Source organism: Euprymna scolopes, chromosome 20, assembly GCF_053919585.1.
Source record: "Euprymna scolopes isolate OS-2025 chromosome 20, ASM5391958v1, whole genome shotgun sequence".
NCBI classification, from domain to species: domain Eukaryota; kingdom Metazoa; phylum Mollusca; class Cephalopoda; order Sepiida; family Sepiolidae; genus Euprymna; species Euprymna scolopes.
In genome coordinates this window covers 99,073,482-99,089,231 of record NC_136501.1, presented here as the reverse complement: position 1 = coordinate 99,089,231, position 15,750 = coordinate 99,073,482, and the positions used below count along the sequence as shown (strand labels likewise).

At 34.0% G+C, this 15,750-nt stretch overlaps 1 protein-coding gene and 1 pseudogene across 6 annotated transcripts in view; both read right to left on the bottom strand.

Annotated features, from left to right (window-relative positions):
• LOC145241553 (uncharacterized) overlaps nt 1–15,750 on the bottom strand; it is an 811,530-nt gene that overhangs the window by 641,934 nt on the left and 153,846 nt on the right. The window lies entirely within an intron of this gene.
• LOC145241894 (5S ribosomal RNA) lies at nt 8,949–9,065 on the bottom strand (annotated as a pseudogene).

Here is a 15,750-nt window from a genome sequence, read left to right as displayed (position 1 = left end):
AAGAGATTTGTAGCACTGCAGATCTGTTGTCACTCTCTGACAACCAGACTACAGCCATGGTGTCTGCACTGTTGAAGGCAGGAGGCGCAGATCTTAATGACTTTGTTATATCAGCCTCTACTATAAGACGAAATAGGATAAACACTCGTCATAACTTGTGTCAAATTTACATGAATAACTTCAAGGAAAGTCCGCCAGATTATGCACACTACACTGGGATGTAAAACTTCTACGGGATGTTCTTGGTGAAAGATACCCAGTGGAAAGTCTTCCAGTGCTCGTCTCTGGTACTCCACAGCAGGAAGAAGGGAAGCTGCTTGGTGTACCCTTCATAGAATGTCCCACAGGAATCCAAAAGTGTAATGCTACATTGGAACTGATAAAAGCATGGGGTCTCACAGACAGCATTGTATGCTTGGTATTTGATACCACAGCAAGCAACAGTGACATCAATCAGGGTGCAGCGAAGCTTATTGAAGAAAAACTAGGCAAAAAGGTATTCTACTTCGCTTGTCGCCATCACATATCAGAGGTAATAATTGGAAGTGTGTGGGAGGCTGTGTTCAGCAACGTCAAGAGTCCTGACACCCCAATGTTCAGCAATGTGAAAGAGAAGTGGGACAAGTTGGTTAAGGACTGCCCAAGAATTCTGGGCCTAGTTGAACAAGACTTGAAACAGAAGAAGACAAGCACAATTGCAGTCTTAAGCAATTTCATTGAGGAAGCAAGTCCGAGGGCAGATTACAGAGAGGTGGCAGAGGTGGCAGAGCTGTGCTTGATCCTGCTTGGTGAGGAACCTCCTCGAGGTATCCACTGGGCCAAGCCAGTTGCCATTCAATAAGCCCGCTGGATGGCCAGGAACATTTACTGTATGAAGATGCTCATGTTTTCCAAGGAACTAAAATACAACACGAACACTATCTTCAAGCTGGAGAGGATGAACAAGTTCCTAGCCTTATTCTACACCAGCCACTGGATGACCACCACATCTGCATCTGATGCACCTATCCATGACCTCCAGCTTATGAAGAACATGCTGCAATACAAGCAGTATAACTATGAACTGGCAACCTCTGTTCTCAAGAAAATTAACATCCACCGCTGGTATCTGACCCAGAAACTAGTGGAATTCACCTTGTTCAGTTCACATGCCAGTATGACCAAGTCTGCAAAAGAGAAGCTCGAAGTCAAGCTGTCAGAAACAGAGAAACCTGAGAGTTACAGGAAAGGCAAGCCAGTGTTTCCTGTCATCAATGCAGCTACAGTTCTCACAGACCTGGTAGGGTCAGAGTCTCACTTTCTGTTTGATGCTCTTCAGGTGAAATGTGACTGGCTCACTACTCCTGCTGACACCTGGGAAGACAATGACAGCTACAGGAATGCACAGAAGTTTGTGAGGTCAGTGAAAGTGAACAATGATGTGGCTGAGAGAGGTGTGAAACTAATGGGTGACTTTGCAACTCAGAACACAAGTGACCCAGAGCAAAAAAGCTGCTTACTACCAGTTGTGGAGTACCACAAAAAAAAATCTGACAGTTTCAAAAAAGCCACATTGAACAAGTGATAATACATGTATTAGTAACATCCTATCTGACAGTTTCTTATATGCAATATATGTGTCAGTGCAGTGCTATCATACTACCAAACTGATTTTTTTTAGTGTCCCAGCTGTTTGTGCATTAAAATTAGTTAAAATTTACACGGTGTTTATGTGTTTTATTGTGCTTATTACCATATGCAAGAAAATTTTATTAGCTTTCATTTGGTACCACTTTCAATGCTATAGCATCGATCTCTGGAAAGCTACAATGAAAATAAGGACATAATATCCCATATTTTGCAGCGTTTTTGAAAAACGTCAACAATAAAATTACATGGCTCTTGAGGCAGGCATAGCCAAGGTCCAAGATTACAATAACTGGTATATTTAGCTAATTTCGACCTTGGAGGATGGGAATAATATCAGTTTCCATATGTTTGAAAAAAAGGTCAATTTTGAAGAGGTCTAAAATGTTATCTATACGTGAACTGGTAAACAGGTCTTGCGTCTAAAGTAAGGGTAGTTGCTATATCTAGTCCCGCTGAAGAGTCGGGACACGATGAAACACTCCTGATTAAAAGGCAATTTATATTTAGGAAGTTCATTTAAGAAACACTCCTGGTTACTTCTAATGTATTTCTAATCAATATTTGATAAATATAAACATAAAATACGTAACCAATATATTTCTCCAACAGGGATGATAAATAATAAGTTAATTAATAAAAAAAAAGTGAAATAAATCCTGTCCTGTGGTTATCCAACAACATTTGTGGAGTATTTAAAAAAGAAAAATATAAATATAATAATCATAATTATAATTATTATAATTATTATTATTATAAATTATAATTATTATTATTATAAATTATAATTATAATTATTATAAATTATAATTATAATTATTATAAATGATAATTATAAATTATAATAATAATAATAATAATAATAATAATAATAATAATAATAATAATAATGACGACGACGACGACACTAATCCAATCCAAGCAAGAAGACCGGATATGATAATAGTTAACAAGGAGGAACACATTTTCCAGATAGTAGATTTTGCCGTTCCTACAGCCACAGAGTGAAGATCAAGGAGACGGAGAATGCCGCAAATACACGCAAGAGAGTTCAACGGAAAACTAATGAAGTCAACATTACAAATAGTATGAGTGCTACGAAGAATATCGGAAACTTTGATAAAAAACTAGTAGAGATTGGAGTCAGAGGGATGAATAAATAATAATTAATAAAAAAAAATGAAATAAATCCCATAGTTATCCAACAACATTTGGGGAGTATTTTTTTAAATTTTTAATTTTTATAATAATGATGATACTAATCCCATCCAAGCAAGAGGACCGGATATGATAATAGTTAACAAGGAGAAAAACATTTTCCAGATTGTAGATTTTGTCAAGGAGACGGAGAATGCAGCAAATATACGCAAGAGAACTCAACGGAAGATTACTAAAGTCAACATTACAAATAATATGAGTGCTAGGAAGAATATGGAAAACTTTGATAAAAAACTAGGAGAGATTGGAATCAGAGGGATGACCAATAACAATAACGATGCTACAGATGTAAAATACGGATCGACATCACACGGAATCATGTAAACAAGAAACGGTATAATTCTAAACAACACCCATGCCTTTCTCCTCCCTTGTTTCTGTGTGTATGTCACCATAAACTAGCTCAACACCAAATAACCGAGGAGGGTCGATGACAAATTTTGACCCCCCCCCTTAATTCATGTGAATATCAATGCCCAGCGCAAACGAGAAATCAAAAGGAACCGGCTGTTACGATAACGCAAATGGATTTGCAATAATAATCGAAAAAAGTGGAAAGAACTGGGAATGTAGAGAGACTTGTTGCCACTTCGACTCTAGAGAATGCCACAAGTTCTTCTCAAAGAGAAATCTTTGATGATGGTCGGTGTGACTTTTCCTAGTTTATAATCATAATTATTATGGAAGATCTGCCATAAATGTGTCAAGAAAAGAACGATGTTCGCGAAAAACCAAGAAAACTTTCAATCGAAGAATACGGAAAAGTAATGGAATCTTGGAGTAGGATTTTTGCCGCTTATATTTGAAAAAAAAACAAAAAAACGTGGACGATCGTTAATGGCAAAGTAACCAATAGTAAACTGATGTTGCGGTAATGCCAAGTAATTTTTAATGATTATTGAAGGAGGTGTAAAGTGCTGATAATCCTCTAAAAGTTGTCCTTCAGATCCCAGAGAACGCAACTAGTTATAACACCAGTACTTTGAAAACGACAAGGAAATAATATTATATATATATATATATATATATATATATATATATATATATATATATATATACATATATATATATAAGATACAACTACAGGTTACAATATTATTAAATCATTATATAAATTATACAAAACCTTACTTTTGGAGGATACAACAAACGTTCCGTTGTTAATAATAATAATAATAATAATAATAATAATAATAATAATAATAATAATAATAATAAAACTATTAATAATAATAATAAGTCTATTTAATATCTAAGTTAGCTTGCTGTCACTTTGTCTCCAGGGAAGTGCACTGGCTGTTCTCAATGAGAAATCTTTGATAAGGGTATGCATGATTATCTTATTGAGTAAATAAGAAAAGAAAAAAAAAAAAAAGAAAAAAGAACAAGGAAGCAAAGAAAAAGAAAACAAAGAAAAACATACGATGAAAAAGAAGAAAACAAGAATAACTTAAAGGCAAACATTCAATTAATTAAACCTTAGACTATACGCATCTCTAACGTAATCTAACAGCGCCTTAATATTAGTTGTTATATCAGTACAAATGATTTCTGTGAAAATATAAAGACAAAGGGAGAGAATCGCGCCTGGCTTAAAGTTGTGACAGTTGCGAACAAACCGCTGGATATTTACCGTTTCAATAAAAACAATAAATACATAAAATAAAAAACAAACATTATCACGAATTAAAACAAAACATTAATCTACAACTGATGACACCGTCGCGCACACACACACACACACACACACACACACATATATATATATATATATATATATATATATATATATGATTATTAGCTTATCAGAGTTGTAGAGGCTTCTTTAATTTTATGCTTTCTTTCTATCTAATTTACTGATTATGTATACAAAAAATGTAGAATCGCTTACAACGGTAACAACCGATATAACTTTTAAACAGTTAAAGCGCACTATTGTTACTGCGTGTCATTCTTTTTCTCTCAACTTATTACATCATATATACACACATACATATAGCAACTGATTATATATATATATATATATATATATATATATATATATATATATATATATATATATATATATATATATATATATATACTAGCAAAAGTACCCGTCGTTGACTGGGTTCAAAAACAGCCTACAGAAAATGGACTCTGATTTATGAAAGTATGATAGGTTATGAAAAGGACGGGTTGTAAATTTGGGTTGACTTTGGGGGTAGCAAAACCAAAGCAAAATATGATGAAAGTAAAAATAAAATAGATAAACCCAATAATTTATTAAACTATACCTGTTCACACTGAAGCACTTATCACAATATTCTCTAGATATATATTAAAAAACCTTGTTAAACTTTGTGACATAGTTCCATTCTATGGAGGTCAGATGCGAACAAACACCGAAAAATTTTATTATACCATATTTCTTAAAACTGAAACATAATTATCAAAATATACTTACGCAGATAGATATGAAAAGTCTTTACTAAAGTGTGTGCTTATTTCCATCCTATGGAGGTTAGGCGCGAACGCAGACCCCACAATTTTATTATACCATCCCTAATAAAGTTAAAACATACTTATCAAAGTATTATTTTGTGCATCCATATCAAAAACACTTGTAAACGTTATTTTTTTTAATTAACTTTTTTTTTTATTTCCATACTTTGTGGAGCAGGGGCGAACGCAGACCCCACAATTTTAATGAACTACCGTTCTGCAGTATCAAATATACCCATTTCTGTGTCTCTATACATCTTCTATCATTATATCTGATCATTTTTTAAAATAGTAAATCATATAGGAACCTATTCGTGACCAGACACACACACAGACATTCATATATATATATATATATATATATATATATATATATATATATATATATATATATATATATAACCAGACATTATATCCATTTATATAATTCAGTATTCCTGTCTTTATGGATGACGTCAGCTGACGTTATGTGTGGGGCGCAAAATAGAAATATTCCTCGGGAAACCGTATAGTACGTGTGTGTGTGTGTGTGTGTGTGTGTGTGTGTGTATATATATATAAATATATATAAAATGAGTTTGTATACGTGTGTTTATGTGTATATATATATATATATATATATACACACACACACGTACACAGATTCGTACAAAACCATTATATAAATATACATACAAACACTAATATATATATATATATATATATATATATATATATACATACACACACACAACGTTTTGTTTGTTTTTTTCGTTATAGATTTACGTTAGAGCCTACATTTTCTATTTAATGGACAAGTGGGCGAATATATATGCTTACTTATTTGAATAGTCGGTACTTGTGCATTAAACGAACCAGAGGTAACTCAGCATTTGCTTGGCTTTGTTCGGCGAATGACGTCAACAACCGGATAAAACCGAGCGTTGCCGATAAAATAAAAACAACGCTACGAAATAACTATGAAATGAAATTGGTTATGTAGAAACATCAAAAACTAAATACATAAAAAAGCAAAAACCTACCGTTCATTTGCTTTTTTTAAATTCTAGTATTATTGTTTGAAATTGTTTTCTGTTTGCAAAATAAATACATATAACACATTTTTTGTAAATATAATAGTATTTTTTTTTTAATGAAATGTTTTTTTTGGGTTTTAACTATCTACGGAAAAGAACCAACAACACTGGTAATTGTAGGATAATATTTTAAAACAAATAATAATTAGTAATTGTTTTTTTTATAAAACGTTTTTTTTTTCAACTATTTACGTAAAAAAAGAAGAAAAATCGTAAGAAAAAGAAAAGGAACTTTTTTTTTTTTTTTTTTACCCAGGATTTTTATTTTTATTTTTTTGCCAGGAACCAGGATTTTTTTTTTTTACCAGAATCCCTGCGAGATTTTTTTTTTTTTTTTTTTTTTGCCAGGAACATATTTTCTCAGGAGGATGTATTTTCCTCAGTATTTTGGAGGGAATCAGACAAAAAAGTTGACGTAAATGAGATACTAATGTGATAGGATCCTCTTTACCATGCGGGCAGCTTTCGGCGATGTGGGTTAATATCGAGTCAAACGGCTGCCTACCAAACTTTTGTCTCCACATTAACTCTAAAAGATGTGTGCCCAAAAGCTTCCGGTTGGTTCCGTATTTTCGTTTATTGCGCTGCTTTGCTTCCTTCCACATCCACCCCAAATGATTTCTTGGGGGTTGTATTACTGTACACATAGATTCGAAAAAGTTGTCAAAAAAAAAATATATAACAAATAAATGTTATCAAAGGCAAGATAAGTTACTTTTCTACCAAACTGGATATATTTTTCGTGTTTTTATTCAATGTAACATGTTTATTCAGCTCGAAAACCATACAGTGTTTACCGATGTATTGGAACATTCAAGATGGCGTCTGATTCTTTCTTAAACACGGTAAGTTTGGGAAAAGGTGTTATAAATAAAAAAAAAACGAATAAAATACTGTTAAAAACTCGCTCAATATATGTTACCGTGACATAGGTTGACATATATTCGGCGGGTTCTTAATAGTATTTTGTATAGTTTATTATTTATAACACCTTTGCCCAAACTTACATTGTTAAAGAGGGTGTGAGACGCCATCTTGAATTTACGAATACATCGGTAAACACTGTGTGTTTTTCGAGCTGAATAAACATGTTACATTGAATAAAAACACAAAAAATATATCCAGTTTGGCAGAAAAGTAACTTATCTTGCCTTTGATAACATTTATTTGTTATATATTTGTTTTTTGACAACTTTTTCGAATCTATGTTTACAGTAATACAAACCCGATTTGTTGTTACCTGTGTTACGGGATCTACAAAATTAAGGATGTGGTTCACCGTTTAATGGTGATACTCCTCTCCTCCCACATTGCTGTAAGCCCTCCAACAGTCTGATACGGCCGTGGTCCCTGGCAGAATGTATTTTCTTATAAGGTGAAGGAGGGTTTCGGCATTTCTATTTAGTACGTTAAGCAAGACACCATCCTTTTCGGCGGGGTCGTCGCATACACCGAAAACCCAGACCGGTGTTAGACTCTGCCGACGTTGTATTTCCGGCGGTTGAAGACAGACTCGTCGATTTCTACCGTATGGCCTGGACCACCTATCCGCCGGGGATTCGAGAGAAAGTAACCCGGGCATATATCTCGCATATAATAACTATAATTCTAGATACAGAATTTCTTGTTCACTAGCACTGTGTCTTCCCATCCCATTTAGTGAACACTTTGTTTTGTACTATAAGGTTTGATTACTTTGCGTTTTCATTAATCCACTTCATATCGACAAAATAAAAAAAAAGCAAAAAAAACAAAGCAAATGCACCCCCGCAAATTTACATCTATAAGTTAGAAAAAAATGAACAAAAAACTAATAAAGAAGCAATACTTTTTAGATAAACACATCTTAAAGCATCATTATCAATTGATAGAACAGTATAGGTGCGCGTGCAGATTATCATCTCGAAAATTGTTATCAGCTATAGAAAAAAAATTAAAAAAAACAGTGTAGTTTCTCTTTCCGAAAAATTAACCCCAAACCTTTATTTGCAATGCAAATGATATTATACTTTTTGGCTTGAGACAGGTATCAAACCTCAAAAAGCAATAAAAAGTAATAACTACTTTATAATTCAAATAGATAATAAATCTTCATCATTTAGAGATATATGTAAATTTTATGTACATATAACCCTTTATTTAAACCCTATGTGAATAATATATTTGCATTTTATTATTGAGGAAAAAAAACAACGCATCGTTTTAAATGCAACGATTAAAATCAATAGCAACAAATTGAACAAACGTAGTTTTACAATCTGATTGCTTTCATACAATCCAAACAGAAAGTTGATGGTAGCTTACTGGTTTACAATGTAGGAGAACAACGTCAGTTTGCCATGTTCGAACACATTTTTTCCCCTCAGACACTTTCACTTTTGGACGTTCGCAACTTTCACGTGCTACCCCCAGTAAATACTTCCATCCATAGCTTTGAACGCCTAAGGGGCATAAGCCATCTACAACTTTGTAGATGCTTTTGTAGCGACTGAGTTCTGTTTACGGGGTGAGGGTGATGGCCACACGTCCAACCTTCACAGAAGGTACATACAGCGCCTAGTCTTCCCAAATGGTCACCCATCTGGTACTGGCCAGGCTCAACGTTGCTTAACTTCGATGATCTGGCGAGAACCGGTGTGTCAACGTGATTGGGCCGTACGTAAATACTTAACCTCTAAGAAAGAAATTTTACTAGATATATTGGGGCAACTAATACTAACAAGAACCACTATATTCATGAAGAATACGGAAAAAGCAAACAACACTAGCAGAATTCCAATCACTATAAAGCTTTATGGAATATGTGTAGCATTTTAAGCTACATATGCTCGGTTGGTTAGTAATTTTTTTTTTTAACGGCGTTTCAACACTGTTAGGTTATTTAATGCCGAATGCAGTGATTTAGAAGACAAGTTTTTTTAATAGAATATATTTGTTTATTTTTCTTCAAGTCGGTTTCTATTTAAACCATAGTTGGGACCGTTATAGGGACTACCACTCCGTATCAGAATGGACCTGGGAGCAATAGCAATTAAAGGGTGGCTTAACAGTCCTCAAAGCCTGCAAGCTGGAGCCTCACCATCGGATATAGTTTAAGGTCATATCCAGGACCCTACATATTTTCATGCATTAAAATAAGAGGTAAAAGGTAGCTTAGTGATTCACAACCCGGCCTTATAACCTGGGTGTGCCAAGTTTGAATATCGCTATTCCATGGAAATCTAATATATAAGAGGTTATGTCTGTGTCTCTGTATTTCCAAACTCTCTCCCCCGAAACTAAAAGTCGCAGAACTAATGGTCTCAAATGATCTGATTTTTACGGACGGTTCTTTTATGCGTGTTTAGTCGGTTAAAATAGTTTTAAAAAGTCAGAAATGGGCTAGAATTGAAAAAAAAAAATCGTTATACATTTTCTATATTCATAGTTTATTTGTAATTTTTAACCATTTCGTATGCGTGGTACAGTGGTAACGTCACGAGGTTTTAATGCTACAGTTTTGTTTCGGTTTCAATTCTAGTTGATGGCACCCAAATACTATTTTTACTTTCGAAATCACGACTATAATAATATGTACGAAATATTTAAGCGTATATTGCGCTCGGGTACACACGGGTGTGCTCCACAGTTAGTTCTCCCACTTATTTATATGTTTGTTGAAATAATTTTGAGTAGCATTATATCCGAAAAAACACTGCCCCCAACATCATGATTTATATAAAATGGATGGTGGATATTTAGTACAGTAGTAGCTTCACCAGCTTTGAATGTTACAGTTTTGCTTTCAGTTTCGATTCCCGCTAATGCCACCCAAATAATTTTTGTTTTGCTCTGGAAATCACAACTTTATAGTGATATATAAGACACCAGGGCAAATTAAAATAACATATTAAAGCGTATTTTACCCCCAGTTAGTGCATTCAATACTTGATGTATTTGTTGGAAGAATTTTATGTAGCATTATATCCAGATAAAAACAAAAACAAAACAAAAAGAAACAAAAACCAAAAAAAAAAAAAGCAACAAAAAACTGTGCCAACAAAAAAATCATCTGATTCACACAAAATATATGGAGAACACTTACAAATCTATATAGGTATATGTATGCCTTAAACCTGATTGCCAAAACGTTAAGCTTAGGGTTAGCTATTATTGAAAATTTGGGTTTGTATTACTGTACACATAGATTCGAAAAAGTTGTCAAAAAACAAATATATAACAAATAAATGTTATCAAAGGCAAGATAAGTTACTTTTCTACCAAACTGGATATATTTTTCGTGTTTTTATTCAATGTAACATGTTTATTCAGCTCGAAAACCATACAGTGTTTACCGATGTATTGGAACATTCAAGATGGCGTCTGATTCTCTCTTTAACACGGTAAGTGAGAGAAAAGATGTTATAAATAAAAAACCGGATAAAATACTGTTAAAAACTCGCTCAATATATGTTATCCTGACATAGGTTGACATATATTCGGCGGGTTTTTAATAATATTTTGTATAGTTTTTTTTTATTTATAACACCTTTTTCCAAATTTACGGTGTTAAAGAGGGTGTGAGACGCCATCTTGAATTTTCGAATACATCGGTAAACACTGTGTTTTTGGAGTGAATAAATATGTTACATTGAATAAAAACACAAAAAAATATATCCAGTTTGGCAGAAAAGTAACTTATCTTGCCTTTGATAACCTTTATTTGTTATATATTTGTTTTTTGACAACTTTTTCGAATCTATGTGTACAGTAATACAAACCCGAAAATTTAAGTAAAGGTAATTTATATAATAGAAATAACACGCTCACTTATGTTTTTCTTTTCCATATGCGTCTTAGGGACACGCCTCTTACATTCCAAAGTTACTAATAACATTATCTACGTCATTCAACGTACCGACACTACCGAACTGATATTGACAAGTTGAATAGCTTATGGATTTAAACTGCACACACGCATTTGTAACAAACACATCGTTCCAGGTTCAATCCTTCTCCATAATATAAGTCGGTATTTTATATACAAGATTTTTCTATTTTTAGATTTCATTGCTTATAACAAATGCTTATTTTTATGCGTGAATAAAAAGTGTCCTTACTGATAAATTTTATTTTGTAGGAATCCATTGAGTAATTTGTATATTTATTTATTTATTTTTTTATTTGCGAACTGTTATTCTCATCTTCATAGTTGTCTCACTACGTTTCTGCTAACTCTACTCTCTGCGATGAAGGTCATCAACTCCCCGTATTTCCTCCTCCAACAGACAGCACACTATCCAACATACAAATATCTGTGCACGAGGTAGCCAAGAACCTTGATTCCAGTAAAGCAACTTCCCCATACGGCATTCAAATTATACTGTTGAAAAAGCTTCGACCAGAACTTGCTCTAATACTTACAATGCTGTTTAAGCGTTGCTTTAAGGGGACGTGCTTTTTAACACTCTGGAAAACGTCGTCAGTATGCCCTCTATTCAAGAACTCAGGTGATAAGTCATCTCCCTCTCAGTACATACCAATATGTCTCTTGTGTGTCATGAGTAACTTACTGGAATCAATATTAAATAAAGTAGTCAACCACTTCAGCAGAAATAACCTCCTTAGTGACATGCAATATGGTTTCCGTTCTGCTAGATCTACAGCTTATGTGCTTACAGTTATATCCCATAGGATTAGTGAATTTCTCGACAAAGGCTTTCTTTCTAGTACAGCTGCTCTTGACATATCAAAGGCCTTCAATAAGGTTTGGCATAAGGGGCTACGTCACAAGATTTCCAACTACAATATTACTGGAAATGTTTTCTCAATAATTAAATTATTTTTCTCTGATAGGTTCATAAGACTAGTCGTTGATGGGCAGCAATCAGAGGCCCACAGTTTTAATGCTGGAGTCCCCCAGGGGTCCATGCTGGGCCCAGCTCTCTTCCTGATCTACACCAATGATCTCCCAAATCACATACTTAAATCATTCGTTGACATCTATGCTGATGACACGACCAATTACGGCAACACATCAAAGGCCGTAAATGACAAAGCTCTTTCATTCCCTCCCCTGTGATCTTGAGAGCGGGGTTGTGGGGGAAGAGATGGCTGGTTACTTTTAATGCATCTAAAACCAAGCTCCTGACTTTACATCATCAACGTTCTGTTCCTCATCTAGCATCAATTGAAATGGATGGCGCCTGCATTGGGGGGGGCTTCATGTTTGACAAGCTCCTGGGTTTTACCTTTACTCCTGATCTGAAATGGAACACGTATATCAAGTCTGTTGTCCGGGCCGCTGGGAAAATGGTGGGATCCTTCAACCGCTCCAGAGGATATCTCACTACTGACGCAATTCTCTATCTGTATAAAAGCCAAGTACGTCTAAAGATGGAGTAATGCGGCCACATCTGGGCTGGAGCTTCTAAAAACAGTCTATCCTGCGTTGACAAAGTACAAAATAGACTTCGTTGCTTAGTGGAGTATACTCTCTCCTCTTCCCTGCAACGTCTCTCCCACAGAAGAGTCGTTGCGATCTTGTCTGTTTTATCCTTATTTCCATGGCAAGTGCTCGTCCGAGCTCCAATCTCTGGGCCCCCCTCGCCATCCTTCACGATAAACACCCGTCTAGCTAAAACCACTGTCAGTAATTTCCCCCACTCTTTATCTGTGCCTAAATCAAAATGTAGATTGAATGAAAAAAGCTTTCTCAGTAGTGCACGCCTGTGGAATTCTCTTCCGTTTGCCTGTTTCCCACCTGGCTATAACTTGGATGGCTTCAAGTCAAACCTAAACAAATTCCTGATTAATAACCCCCTTAAGTAAGACACTTTATCAAATCTTCAATACCAACTATTACTACGGTATTATCCTATTGATCATTGGACACACAATAACCCTTATCCCGAGTGGCTTCTGGGCCTTGATAAGTGGTGATCCCCATGTAACACAACAAATCTGTTTGGCATTCTTCAGGTGATTAACCGCGACGGGATGTGGATTCCGAGTCTCTTAACTGTATCCTAAGTAATTACTGCGTCGCATAATTGTTGTCTCACGCCATTTTGTCTAACTACTTGTCTGGTCTGCTTTGGGTAGGATTAAAACCACTTTAGACAATGCTCACCCGGAAACTACTAACCCGGAGACGGTCAAAGGAATAGTTGGTCGAAACCTGGTGAAACAACAACGACTATTAAGACGAAAATAACAGTCCGCAAATAAATTTACTAAATTGTACCGTTTCCTAAGAAATCTGCCCATATATTTAATAATATTATCTAGAAAATAAATACCCTAATTAGTTATTAGCTTAGGCCTTGATATTAGGAGCACAGCTTGTGTGTATGAACTATATGCAACTGAATTTAGATGCATATAAAGGTAACAAAACGAAGCGCATATCTGTGACGATTTAAATGTTTGTGAAATGTCAATAGGTATTCATAAACATTACACAGTTTATTTCGAACTTTCTGAAAAAGGAACAGGCAATACCTACGGTGTGAAAATATTTGAAATATAGAATAAATCTGAAATAATTAGTCACTAGCGGAACGTGTGGACTCTTTGCATTCTGTGGATATTCAGCGTAAATGAAGACGGCCTGATATTATTATTATTGCTCTTTTGTTAAACACGCAAAATATTTAACAAAGCCAGCAAGGACACCCGACGTAACCCGGTCGTAAAAGACGCTTTAATATTTTATTTTAATTGATGCAGATTTCGTATATTTTATTAGAGAGTGAATTGTCTATCGATTCATTTATATTATAAAGTTGTAATATAAAAAAATATTAAAAAATATATTCATATGACTAAGGTCAATGAGCTCGAATCGAAACAGAAACCAACACTTTACACCCCCCCCATTTATATATATATATATATATATATATATATATATATATATATAACTTTAATTCCTTCAGCTATAATTGAAACCGAAATCAAAACCTACGAAGAATTCTTGGTAAAATTATTCTTACGAGAAATCAAATGGCATAACAATTACCCCACAGTCACTCGGAAGAAAAACGACGTAAACTGACACACAAAATAAACATACCATCGTATTAATATATATATATATATATATATATATATATATATATATATATATATATATATATATCCGCACAGTTTTGTAGGCACCCACTGGAGAAAATTAAGTAAAACACCTTTGAACGGATTTAAACCACTTTTCTGTTAATCAAAAGATTAAAAGCAATAAAAAATTCTAGTATATTTTTAGTCTCATCCCTTTTTACAGTTAAGTATTCATTGCAATTTGCTATTATGGATTTCATTGTTTCGATTTTAGAGAATTTACAATTATTTATTGTGTTGTTTCATTTATAAAGACTTTCGAAAATGTATAATTAAAACATCCTTCATAATACATAGAAATGGAGGTAATATTGCGAAATTAATATATATATATATATATATATATATATATGTATGGGCGGGGGTGGTTATGTTCCTCTCACATGGGGCAGAGATGGCTTCTTACGTAGTTCGAAACCTGCGACTACAGGCAATCGTAATTTCCTGCAATGCTGATTCTGGAAGGATGAACCACTAACGACTGCATGTATTTGAATGGTTATTTGTAATTATAATCATTTTTATTTCTTTAAAAATAGGTTTCATAACTTCTGAGCACTGTCTGTATCTCCTTTGCGAAGTTCCAATACCATGCCCAGCGCCAATCGTAACTTCCTCACGAGTGATTCCGGAAAAATGAAACAATAGTATCTGAACTATATATATATATATATATATATATATATATATATATATATATATATAGTAGAATCCCGGGATATGGATTTAATTCGTTCCGGGATTGGGATCGTAAAGTGAAATAGCCGTGTAGCAGGGCCTATGCAAAATGTTATACAGTTCATATTGAAATTTAGTAAAAAAAAGACAGTACATCCTATATATTTATATTTCTGTAGAAATATATTTTCTTATAATATATATCAATCCTTATATAATAAGCTCAATGTAATTACAGAGCAATATATAGAATAAATGACAAAAAGTTATATTCCAAAATTCGTGATGTTGACCATCTCATAATGAAAAGAGATTCCACTGTGTGTGTCATATGAAATTTGATTTACTAAATTTATATAGCATTCTAAGTTATTTACGTATTTCTTTTACTTGCTTTATCACTGGAATAATTTACCTTTTATCATTTGATGTTCCCCGCTTAATATTATGCTAATAAAATCGAGGTGCAGGCGCTAACACTTTCGCTTTAATAACGTATACAGACAAATAGAATTCCTCTTATAATGTATTCCTTTAATTCAGTTGACTTATACAATTCTTGACATTCTCT